The 13,154-nt window shown below is 42.6% G+C and overlaps 1 protein-coding gene across 1 annotated transcript in view; it reads right to left on the bottom strand.

Moving 5' to 3' along the window:
* TAOK3 (TAO kinase 3) overlaps positions 1-11,898 on the bottom strand; it is a 97,309-nt gene extending 85,411 nt beyond the window's left edge. Inside the window, exons 1-3 of the mRNA XM_075516723.1 lie at positions 11,710-11,898; positions 10,748-10,810; positions 2,090-2,157 (exon numbers count right to left, since the gene is read on the bottom strand). The gene's annotated coding sequence lies outside the window, so the exon portion shown is untranslated. The remainder of the gene's footprint in view (positions 1-2,089; positions 2,158-10,747; positions 10,811-11,709) is intronic.
* Between the last annotated feature and the right edge of the window lie 1,256 nt (positions 11,899-13,154).

Raw genomic sequence — 13,154 nt, forward strand, 5'->3', positions numbered from 1 at the left:
CTCTACTGGTACCCTGACACTAAAAAGACCAATTAAAAACCCACTTAGACCCGGAGATGGCTCCAGGCGATAGAGCTCATATTAACCCACCTCCAGAGGGAACACTACTTGTCCGGCACAGCAGCCTGGGCAGAGCGTGCCACATACCCAAACAGTAACCAAAATCTTCCCTGTTGCATACAAATGCAGCTCCCTGGCCACCAGTTAACCACCGAAGTGCAAAAGCCTGGTTTTAAATACCCTGTTTTTTAAAAAACAAACCAAACCAACCACCACAACTCCTCCTAGTTGCTTGCCCCAACCAGAATAAGACCCCTGGTGCCTGGAAGGACAGCCATTCATTTCATTAAGGCAGTCGGAGCCTTGCAACAGTTTTCTTAAATCAATCCTCAGCTGGGGGGAGGTAGATTCCGCCCTACATCCCCCTTCTACTAATAGAAGCAAACACTTGTGGTTCTGCGACGTTAGCAGTCAGCACTAGGAAGTTCCTTCTGCCAGGCGCCCAAGATGAGAGCGATAACTCTTCATGTACACAATCTTACCATCTCCTCCACAGCTTTCGAGCTGCAGGAATACAAAAGCACAGGATACAGAGGGAGTTTCATCCACTCAGCTTTCAACTGAACTTCACAAGAGTTCTTAATTTATGAATGATGACACAAATTAAGCTGTCCTTTCTGTTTAAGGCAACCAGGAAGACAGAGATCATAAATACGAAAGTTCTTTGACTTCCTCTCTATACACCCTTGAGACTCCTACCCACAACTTCACTGACAACAGTTGCAAACGCTCTTTGGATGGGGAGGCCCTGCCACCAGAAGCCAAATGTTCTTTAACTGAGATGTTTTATTCTTTACACATTCACCACAAACTCCCTGGACGGCTTTGGAAGCCAGGTGTACTTTAGCAATGCTTGGAAAGATTCCTGTTGTGTTGTACTGCCTACCTAAACTAAAGATCTTCCTAAAGAAAAAAGCAAACAAACAGAAACTATCCTCATTTGTATTAATGAAACAAACAGTCTATTTGAAGAAAATCAATACGCGTTGGTGCTTCCTTGTCTAATTTTAGGTTCTTGGTTACATACTGCAAGTAATTCACACACTGCAAGAACAAATAGGTCTTAATACTAAGAAATAACTTTTCACCTGCACATGATTCCTGTCATACGGTGCCACGATTGACATTTTAAAAACCCATTGTATACCTGAAGTATGAAATAAAACTTTGTGTTTGGCAATACCTGTTTGCTTATGTGTGATCAACTTCTAGTCAACATTCTCAGTGCCCGAGACAAGCATTCTGCTTGGGTTTTTGCCCCACTTCTTAAGACAGGGATATTTTTCTATGTAGGCTATAAAACACTGAACAACTAACATGCAGCAAAGTATGTCAGCCTTTCAAAAAAGCCTTTCCTTGTTTATATTACATATTTGAACACAAACCCATTTAAAAAAAAAAAAAACAAACAGGTGCAAGTAATATAAAGCACCAAACTTGGGTTTCCTAAAAAGGCGCTTCAGAAAACAAGGTAAAATACAGTGAAAGGAGGGAGTGATAATTCTAATTCAAGTCTTCCCCTGCAGTTTGCAGCCCAAGACAACACAAATGCTGCTAGACCCAGCTAATGCACAAGGAATAGAAAGTGAAACTCGCTAATTTACTCATTAACTTAAACTCAACAGTGGTATGGGGTTTTTTTTTGTTTGGTGTATTTTTATTCATTTAATTTTTTTTTTTTAAGAAAGATAACTCACAGTATAATTTAGCAGTACTGCCCCTACTTCCCTAGGGAGAAGTTTCTACCTTCCAGCCCCAACCTCATTCCCCACCTGCCTGTTCCTACCCCCAGACCACTGGCTTTGCTACACATGGTTATTTTGCAGCTGGATCAGGCTCCTAATCTGTATCATGCTCTGGTAGCGCAAAGGTTTGTGCCAACACAACTCTGTGGGAGAAAGGAGAGGCTAGAGTAAGAGCTGGTTTTAATTCAGCAGTAACATCAGCTTAAAATTCATGTTAATTTACAGACTCATGATTTAAAATTCACAATCAATCAATTCCATGCTCCCAAACCCCTGATCCCTACCTCCTCAGGCCTTGTGTTTCCATAGGAATCTGAGTTTGTATTTTTCTTTCAATCAATACATTTCAAATCTGTCAAGACACAGAAAACAGCTTACATATATAATCATGAAGAAATAAAACTCCAAAGACAAATAAAAATGTCTGGATTTAGACCTCAGTTGTCAAGGCTGTATCTTGACTTTCAAGGACATGATTGTGGCACTGCTGAATTTTAAGAAAGTTATTAAACTTTAATAAGATACCATTGCTAATGACTGACAAGATTATTTAGTTTTGGAAAAAAACCCTGATATCTAGTCTTTCCTAAAATGGGTTTTCTCCTTTTCTTGCATAGTTGCTTATTATAATGCTGGCCAGAAGGGATAAAATTCTGACAGATATTTTAAACATACTATCAAATGAATTTTTTAAAGCTACAACATGAGCATTCACACAAAAGTTTCACAGGTTGTCAAAAGACAACCTGAGGCTGAAGATTGCCAAATCTCAAAAGGTTTTTAATATTTGGTTTATACCTTTTAATACTAAGTACTAAAATTTCTGTTGCCTAATAATTTTTTTTAATATTTTGTTCAATTTACAAAGTGAAAACATGGCAGACTAAAAGAGTTAGGCAGATAGACAGGAAAAATTCAGCTGAATATATAGTGTTTCTTTTGGCGAGAAGGTGCTAAGGGCTCACTAGTGGCAGAATAAGTAATCATCACGATGTTAAACTGCCAAAATTCACTTAGGCTATGGCATGACCTGCATGCAAAACCAGCCGTGAAACAGAAATGAAGTGCTCAAGGTGGACTCAAACATTAATGCATATGCTTTAGTTCTACTCCAGGTCGCTGCAGCGCTCCAGTATTGCAGCAGTCTGTATCTACCCAGGGTAACTGAAGGTGAAGCCAGGAACAGCTACTATCATAGCTTCAGCTACGAAGACTCCTTAATGAATGGCCTAACAAAAACCCAGCCTTAACCAGTTCTCTCATTGCGAGGGCCTTAACCATAATAAGCCCCTTCAACATTCCTATAGTGTTTTCCAAAGATCTCACAGCATGAGGCTACTAACTGTGCTCTCATAGCCTTGTGAGGCAGGTATTAGTCACCCCCCCCCTTTTTTTTTTTCATTTAAATACAGATAAAAAACTGAGGCAGAAAGCTAGCAAACGACTTCCCTGTGGATACGCAGCTGACTAGTGCCATACAGAATCCAGATCGTCCAGATTCCAGCCCTGTCATCAGCCAAAAGGCCATCATTATGAAGAAAGAAATTAGTCTGGTCTTATAAATAGCATTTGAATATAAGCCTTCCTAAAATATTTGCAAGGAGTTGACCTTAAACACCCACAGAGCTGCACTGATAGCCTGGGGCTGCAGTCACCAGCTTGCATGTCAGCAGACCTGGGTTCTTGTCCCTCTGCCTCTCTGGATGTCTCCAGAGCCTGGATCCAACACAAACTGTGTACCAGATCAGACCACACTCTCATTTGACCACCCTCTGGCTGGTTTGGGCTCAGCATATCGAGAAACAGTAAGACAGCTCAAAAATATAAACAATGTTCTTCTAAAACACTCAGGTGGCCAGGAAAAAGAAAATAAACAACAAGCCTTTAGTCAGGAACTTTCTACTACTTTATTCTAGGGCACTAAACTATCATTGTCGGACTGGCAGAAAGCTCACCATAACGTGCAGCCGGAAACCTGAAATGCAGACAAGGTCCCCAACACACCTGAAATTTGGAGCACTTGTTCAAGTGAATATTCAGTCAGCCTTTAGGATTTGAACCACTCCTATTGTATATCACACATTTACTTGCAATTTCTGCAGCTCTCAAATGCATTTATGTCATGTTCATATGGTGACTACATTTCCTGCAGCAAAATACTAAGCTCAACACTGATTTTGTACCAAATATCCTCTAACGTCTGCTTCTGTAAGAGTATAACTTCATTTGAAATTACGTACTTTCTGGTAAAGCAACCTTAAAATACGAAGTTGAAAATTGCAAAAGCGGAGTTAAAGTAAACTAACTAAAAATAAGACTTTGTGTAGTAAAAAAGTAATTCCAGTAGTTACACATTTATTCTGGGTTTAGATACCTCCATTACTACCCCCTGCCTACCTGGGCCATCGAGTGTTGAACACAACCTTTACAACCATAACAGAAGCTTTTCCTCTATGGGAAGAGCTGAAAATGGAAAGCTTGTTATCTTCGGTGGAGATCCTCCACAGAGAAAAGACACCAGGCAGAAACGTACACAAGCAATTTTGAGAAACAACTGCCTGAGTGGAACAACAAGTTGGAACGTTTTTTATTTCTATTCCTCACTGTAGGAGCAAAATGTGGTTACAGGCAGGAGAACCACAAAACCCTCCTATTTTTGGCTCTCTGCTTCCCAAATGAACATAAGACTCCTGACTATGAAAATGTGAGCCTCTAACACTTCAGCTAAAGGCTCACGTCTCTTAATGCAAAAGCAGCAGCAGAATCAAAATTCACTGCATTCTCCACAGGATGACAAAACTCCTTGCATTAGTATGCATTAAAGCACCGCCTGACTGTGGCAAAGCAGATGAGACCTGACTCTTAACAGAGACTGTTTCCATCCCAGCTCACATTTAGGTCTCAATTATCTTATCTCCTCTGCTGCTCGCATACTTTCCAGATAAGAAATGTTTTTCCCCTCTTTTGAAAGAAGCTTAGAGTTAAAACTGAAACCACAACCAATGTTAAGATTAAAAATGTTCTAAATTAAAATTCATTTGAAGCTAATACTTTTTTTTTAATATTCTGTGTACAGGTTAAAACTGGGAACTAGAGTTAATTGACATGCTATATAAGTTTTAATAACAGTAGTACATTCTGCAAGTGGAAAGGGAGTATCTTCTTGACTTCAGTTTATTCACATGGTTTAGGTCAACGATCAGTTCATCTGAAGTTGAGAAACTGCTTAAGAGTTGGGAGGGGGGAAAAAAAAGCCTGTTTTCCTTTTCCAATCTATGACTAAGAATGAGGCAAGCGAAGGGAGGATCTAAGATCCTGAAGGCGATAGTAACAAGAGGTCATTAGTTAATTCCCTCAACGATAGATACTACTTCCTTTTATTAAATAACATCAGTTTTTAATGATGTCAAATCTTTTTTTTTTTTCTGAAGGATACAGCATACTTAAACTTTACCTGAACCAGTCAAAATAAGCAGAGAAACGCACAAGAAACCCTGAACCAAAAGGCAGATTCTCATAAAGAACTAAGAAGTAACTCAGACTAATCTGATTTTTATGCAAAAAATTTACAAATTTCAGAGAACATATACATTCTTCCTCACAGACATTATGTATCTTTGCCCTAACAAAAGCAGTGCCAAATTTGGCGTAAAGTCTGTTTTAACCAGTACTTTAATGTTTACAAATAAATTAGAGTCAAGTTTTTCATTAGAAATAAAAGATAAACACAAACATTATTTAAGGTTTAAATGAAGGTTCCTGCTTATTGCTTAAATCATTTTTTAAAAAGCTTCATCAATGTACTCTTACGACCAACTATTTATTAGCTGTATTACTGCAGCACCTGTGAGCTTCAGTTACGCTGTAGTAAGACCTACAAAGCCACAGCAGAAGTGATGCTCTGAAGATATTATTATCATTTAAAAGATGAATAGTTAAACGCGGGAGAGCACAAGGAAATACACGGCTAGAATTTATGTTCTCTGCAACTGCACTTCAGTACACTTTCCCTGGTGCGCTGGAAGGATCAAGGTGTACATTTTCTTCCTCCACCCGCCTCACCAAAAAAACCCTCCAGAAGTCATGTAAAGACAAAAAAAACCCCAAAACACAGAAGGAGAAGAAAACTATATATTTACACATTCTTAATACCTCTACTTCCCATCTAAGACAGAAAGGATTTCAGCTTCTTACGTTGTCATCCCATAGAGTGAGACTGAACCATGAGAAAATAAACATCCCTCTGGATGGCTAGAAGGCTAAGTGAACTGTCAAGGCAGAGTTGCTGAGGCAATACATTCAAAGCTGTTTCAGACAGTTTAAAAAAAAAATAAATAAATCCCATCTCCTTTAATGAAACATCCAGGGAGTTCATATATTCACTCCAGTGCAATGGGCACACACACAACTTTTGGCAGAATGCTGTTTTCATTTAAAGGAATTCTTTGAAAATTTACCACTACAACATGGTAGTGCGTCCAATACAAACCAGCAGCCAGAGCTATTTACAAAGCTTTCTGCTCAGCATCAGACTAAAACTCCAAACTCTTTTTGCTGTGTAAATAAATCAGTGCTCTACGTTTAACAATTTTCAGCGGTACCATATGCTACATACTCCCATATGTTCCATTACAAGGAAGAAAAACATCATCTCAACATGAATCATCAGTGACTATATTCTTGTAAATCTGGCTTAAACACTCACGATGTTCAAGGGCAACCCTAAATAAATCTGCTCAATTTTATGCCAGATTCTGTGCAACAGAACCGCAGATCACTTACTTAAAATTAAGGAAAAAAAGAGTTTTAATGTAGGAAGTGAGCACACTATTTGCAACTCTCTAGAAGCAGACTCCCTATGCACAAAATTTGGCACACATTAATCAATTCCAATCTAATAAAGACATCCTGCTCATAAAATGATGATAGTGTCTGGTAGTCATAACACCTTTCATCCTAAATTGCTTAACATATGTGAAAATACGTACGCTACGTACAAGAGTCATTCCTCTCAGTGCTGAAAAGCAGTTACTCTGGAACATGGCATCTGCCACATTCTGCAGAGTAGTTTGTGAGAAAAGTAAAAAAAAAAAAAAAACAAACCAAACCAAACCAAACCCATGTATGCATTTTAGGCTGCAGGGAAATTCAGTAGGCAGTGTATAGTTTCCTAGATGGGAGTTTATCCAGGACTTTGGGGTTAACATCTCCACTCTTAAAGTGACAATTTCTTAGATTAAGTACGAACAGCTTTCCCTCTCTTCCCAAAGGCAGTACAATCTGCACCGTAAAAGCTGCTTGTACCAAAGCACAGTCACGAAGGCCTGAAAACATGGCATGCCAAGGTCACCATTTGCCCTTCTTTTGAGGAATTACTTGGTCTCTCAGGTAACCCACTATCATAATGAACAGAGTGACAGCAGAAGGGGGTGCAAATGGGGGAGGAATTCACTAGTCCAAAACTTTAAAGGCAACTTGATGAAGATTAGTTCACCTGAATGAGCTATGTTCTCTAGCTTTGCCCAATTAACCCCCATGATCCAAGCATGTCTAATTATACTAATATTCAGAAAGACAGACTGAAATTAATATGCCGAACAAACTGTGAGAATGTCCTTATTTGAAAGTCTTTTGTAGCTAAGTAGGAAGGCATGCAACTGCGCGTTCCCACATAACTATTGGTTTCATTAAATTCAAAACAAACCAGAGTCCATTTTGACCTAATATTCAGGGTGGGGGAAAAAGTAGTCATTACATCAACATCAAGCTATTACCTGTTCAAGGGCATAAGTGCTTACTTCATTAACAACTCAGACAAACTTGTTTTGTAAGCTCCCTATATTAAATTTGAAATTTCCCTGCCCTTACAAATTAAACTAACAATTTCTTACACAAAGAGAAAGTCCAGTAAGACAACACAAACACAAGGACGAGTATAGAAACAAGAAAACTTCCAAACTGCTCAAATGCATTCTTTGCCATCCCCAATAAGAACAAGCTTACCCAAGCCACCTAGGCAACCTAATTTCAAAAATTTCTTTTAAATCACTTAAACAACTTCTTTTAAAAAAATAAAATACTAGTAGTACTCCAGGTTTCTTCAATCTGGGAGTAAAACCTACTGACCTTTACAAATACACATTTTCATATGTTCAACAGGAAGTAAAAATTAAATGTCCATGATACAGTTCAACAGAACAGACAACACGTCACGTTAGAAGCATTGCTCTTTAATGCTGTGAAGTTGGACTTCATAAAGATTGAACAGAAGCTGCCACAGTATCATAAATAACTAGGAGGGCATTCGGATTTCCAACATCCTTCAGTAGCTCAGGAGATGGATGACCACACCCAATCAATTTACATTAATTTCTATTTCAACTTTCCTCCTCATTAATTAGGAACTGAGGCTCACATAGATTACAGTTCCTGGCATGCAACACCGATGATGATTTTAAGTGGTGCACTCTATTCGATTGCACTTCGTGTGCTGTAATACAGCCAGCAGATCAAAATGAAAAGTCAGAATGTGTGCTACCTATGTAAAAACAGGAAGAGAGATTTCTTTCTTTTTATCTAAAAAATCTAAGGAATCCTATAATTCTCAGTTCAATACTTTCTAAAATATTTTTCACTCAATAAATTAAAACAAACCTACCACAGTGATTTCGGAGAGCGATAACAAGACAGTGTCAGGAAAACTCACTGAGCTACCCTTGAAAGAACTAACGAACAAGGAGGCGCAATGCAATTGCATAATGTTTATTGCACAGTACTAAGCCAAAGGCAATCAAATCATTTTGGTTTAATCGATGGCTTTCAAATAAGGAAGTAGTTTTAAAATAATAAGCATAAAATAAAGCACTCTTTTGGGTTTACTACTCCGATTTTTTTTCCTGTTATGTAAAAGCACATCTGTTAAAAAAGCTGAGCATGTGCTGAAATATAATTTTATAGAAATGTACTTCTTGAATATCTTTGATGCCAAAATTGCACTTTTATTCAAACTCAGTTTGCTGCAAATGCTGCGACTGAACCATAGAAAGGTTCTGTTAAAAGAAACTGAAGTCTGTCTTAAACAGAAGGTCTGTTTTCTATTTAAAAACATCAACCTTGGACACTAAGGGTTTTCTCCTGTAAAATCCACAAATAAAATTGAAAGAGTTTCATGAATACCACCTCCCCCGCCACTTCCTATAACCTGAATGTTGCAGCATTTCATGAGGCTGCAGAACAACCTGGAACAAAAACCTGTAAATGGAGAAAATAACTAGTCTGTGTTCCTGGTCCGAACACGCTGACCCCACCCTTCGTGCAGCAAACTTCACTGACACTGCTACCCCCCTGCTCCCCAGCCACAGGGTTTCCTGAACAGCCTGTGTCAGCCCAGCAAACTCCAGGCTAACTACGTACAAACAGAGTTTATCTGTTCCAGGCAAGACAGCTGACTAGTCAGAAGGGACAGAGCCCAGTTCTGTTAGAAGACCACCCCATCCTGCAACACACGATGAAAAAAAATAAATTTAGCAGCAAAAGCCAGTTGATAACAAGATCCATATTTAGAATGCACATAAATAGAAATACCTCATCTTTAAAAGTTTTGACTTGCAAGGATCCTTTTTAACTGGTAATTAATGAAGGTAAAGTGAAAGGGAAGTATATACAGAGAATCACTGTAATACATACACAGAAGAATAAGTTTGCAATCTGAAAACCTTCATATCAGGAAGGGAAGGTGGAAACAACCTAGCTCAAGTTTTCCTCAAATCAGATGCCAGAGGAAGTTATATGATGAGTTATTGGGTAAATAGGAAATCTTGATTTGACAAAACCTAAAAAACTATACATTAATGCAGATATGAACAGTTTACACCCTCCCTGTAAGTGCATAAAAGAATTAAGTTGTCAGGTATTTGTATTAATTTCAATGTTAGAAGACAGTCTGGGAACAGATATTTACATTTAAAACACTCCCTATATTGTTACGTTACTCCTTGAGAACTCAGAATTAGCTAGCTACCAGAAGTAACACAGTTTTAAAGACATAAACAGAGAGGAACAAGCATGGTGTATTATTTCTCTCCACGAACAGTCCATTATCAATGTAGAAATACCAACACATGTACTCTAAAAATCTAGTACAAGATACATTAAACTAACGACCACTAGCAAAATAAGCTGCATCACTCTAAGCATTGTAGCATTCTAAACATTTGTTGAAAATATGTAAGCAGACCTTGGAGAACAGATTGGAGCCCACTTATCCTCACCCAAACATGAGCACCATAAACCGCAGTCAACAGTGTCATACCCCTGCTGTGCTCTTACCCAGTTAACTTTTAATCACATTGTGTACTGTGGAACTGCTTCCACTGAAGAGGTTAGGAGTGGTCCCCTATCGATCCATAACCCTGAACTGCTTTCATCTTCTTATTTAGATTATTATCCCGTAAGGTGGGCAATGCGATTTGAAATCCTCTTGGACAGAAAGTGGAACTGAGCACAGCTCCCCCGCAGCCTGGGTAAGTCCTCCTGCGAGGAGGCTTCCGCACAGCAGGGAGGCCATACCAGCACCACCCGTTTTGCTGTTTTCAAACAAACATGGCAGCTGCCACTAGACTGTGTGCTGAGCCCAAGTACTCCACACACCTACAAGATCAGTGTTCACCTGCTGGAGCACAACCCTGAGGAGAACACCCCGGTCACGGACAGAAAATCTGGCACTGAGCTGCTCAATTCTGCCCAGGCTGAGTAAGTGACCAGGGAAAACCTGGATGCTACCAGGGCTACTACTCAGTGGCTACTAAATTTTAGAAGTATCATAGTTATAGGATAGGGAATTAATTCCGCTTATGTTCCTGGGGGCTGGGGGGAAGACACGAGGAGATATATATATATATATATATATATAAAAAACAAAATTCTAAGGGCTTAGTACTTGCCTAGTGTCCTCCTTCTTTCTCCTTCCCACGCAAATATGAGTACTGCTAGATGACATTCAGCACCTACAGTAAATCATTTCTTGATGTCATTAAAAGGACAGATACATCTGCTAAGACCAGACCTATGTAATTACTTCCAACTCAGTTTAAACAAAGCTGACAGTAACCAAGCTCCCCTTTTCACTTGAATTTCACTAGGCCGACACTAATGCCATTCAAATTACTTGCTCACAAACGGATCTGAGGGGTAATCTTAATGGACAAACGCCGTTTATCCGAGCTGTGACAGTGTCCTCAGCTTGCAGGTGAAGGAAACGCAGTGGCTTTGCCTCCTCTCCTCACGTCCACTCTCCCACCGAGGCATTTCCCCCTCCGCACAGATTACTGTACGCGCCGTAGCTGCTGTCCTGGAGCTCTAACTTCCCACAGAGCTCCTCGACCACGGCAACCCAACTCGGGACAGCCCACCACACAAGGGAGCTGCCTGTCACAAGTCCTACAAAAACCAGCACGAGCTGCTGGGAAGCTGCCCCCCATCCCCCGTCCCCCCATCCCCATCCCCTGCCCCCTCAGCGGGGCACTCCCAGCACCAGAGCCTCCGCAGGAAGAGCGCAGCTGGCCGGGGGGCTCGCACACCCCCCGAGACCCCTTTACTCGAAGCCCGGAGGCAGCTACCCCGGCCCCGAGCAGCTCCGGGTGAGCGGGCGGGCGGGCCCCGCCGCCGGCGCGCCCCTGGGGAGCTTGGCCGTGAGGCGCCCCGGGCACTCCCGGTCCCCCCCGGCCCGGCAGCGAGCGCCCCGCGCCGCCGGGGCAGCGACAAAATGCTTTTTTTCGCCCCAAACCCGCTGCCAGCCCCGGCGCTCAACCCCCGCCCCGGCGGGACCCGCCTGTCAGAGGCGAAGCCGCCGCGCGCGCCCCCTCAGCCGGTGTCCGCGGCCGCGACTCCCACCCCCGCGCCTCACCTGGTGCCGGCCGGCGGCAGCGGGCCACGTCCGCGGCACCCGGGAGGGAGGCGGGAGGAGGGAAGGAGGGTGTCCGCCGGCCCGTCCCCGTCCCCGTCGCTTCCTGCCACGGCCCCGCCGCCGCCCGAGGTGCGGCTCCCCCTGCCAGGCGCGGCCAATCGCGCGGCCGCTCGGCGATCGGCTCCACGACCTGCCTGCCCGCCGCGGGCGGGAGGAAGGAAGGGAGTAGGCATCGGCCCTCGGAGCATCGGCGCTCGGCTACCCAGCCCGACGGCTTAGGCCAGGCAGGGGAGCGACGCCGCCTCATCGATCGCACCCCTTGAAGCATCGGCGCTCGATTCAGCCGCCTGCGCGGTCCCGCCGGGAGCGAGGGCTCCGGGGCGTCCCGGGCCGGCGGCCGCCGTTACCGGCTGGGGCGGGGCCGCCCCTCACAACCGGGGGGGAGGGGAGTGGAGGGCTTCTCAGGGCCTGGGGCGGGCCGTGTCGGGGCCCATAGCGGGCTCAGGTGTGTGAGGGGCCGGGGCCGGGCCTGTAGTAGCCTCAGGTGTGTGAGGGGCCGGGGCCGGGCCCAGGCCCAGGCCCAGTCCCAGTCCCAGTCCCAGTAAAAAGGCTTGTGCCTGGTGTCAGGGTTGGGGGAGCTTTGATAAGGACTGGGTGTCCTGTGGCAGGTCACAGCAGGAAGGGAGTCCTAGTAACAAAAAAAAGAGAAGGTCGGACTTAACAGTGGTGAGCCTTAAGGAGGGAAGGCCTTAAGGAGGAAAGGAGAAGAAGGAGCTTTAGCAGTGGTTAAGAGGGCTGGATTAGGAAGACCTCAGAGCAGAGACAGGGTAAGGTGATTTAATGTTGCTTCTGCCACACTTTGTGGTTCCCTACAGCCTCTGAATCTAGAGGCAAGCACTCTTCCCCTTATTGCTGTAGAGGCTCACAGTGGCTTATTCTTTGATAGGTTTTTTTAAATTACTTTTTTGCTAAACAAAACTGAAGGAGCAGAGCTTTATCTTCTGCCAGTACCTTATGCAACCTCATTCTACTAACTTGTTTCTGACAGCTGTTCTCCTCCTGGGCTTTCTTCTAGGGCCATCATCATATAGCCCTTTGAAACTAAAGGTACAGAAACTTGAAAGCCATGTGTTCCAGGCTAAGGGTGTTGGTATGTGTTCTGTTCTTCAAAGGCTAAGCTACTATATTACAGGTTTTCTCATTGCAGTCATCTAATTCATACAATAAATTAGTTGCCATGATCTCTGTTTATACACTGAGCTTTGTAACTTTTTTTCTCTTATTTCTTACAAAGGGAAAGAAAAACATGGTGAGCATGACTTCTGTGTCAGCTACTCTGTGAATAGCTGATGCTGGCAAAGCAGGAGGCAGAAATCTTTCTCCAAACTGAGTGAATGTATATAAAACAATAAATGAGTTGTGATGAGAAAAACAGCTGTGATGAA

Source organism: Mycteria americana, chromosome 13 (genome assembly GCF_035582795.1).
Source record: "Mycteria americana isolate JAX WOST 10 ecotype Jacksonville Zoo and Gardens chromosome 13, USCA_MyAme_1.0, whole genome shotgun sequence".
NCBI lineage: Eukaryota > Metazoa > Chordata > Aves > Ciconiiformes > Ciconiidae > Mycteria > Mycteria americana.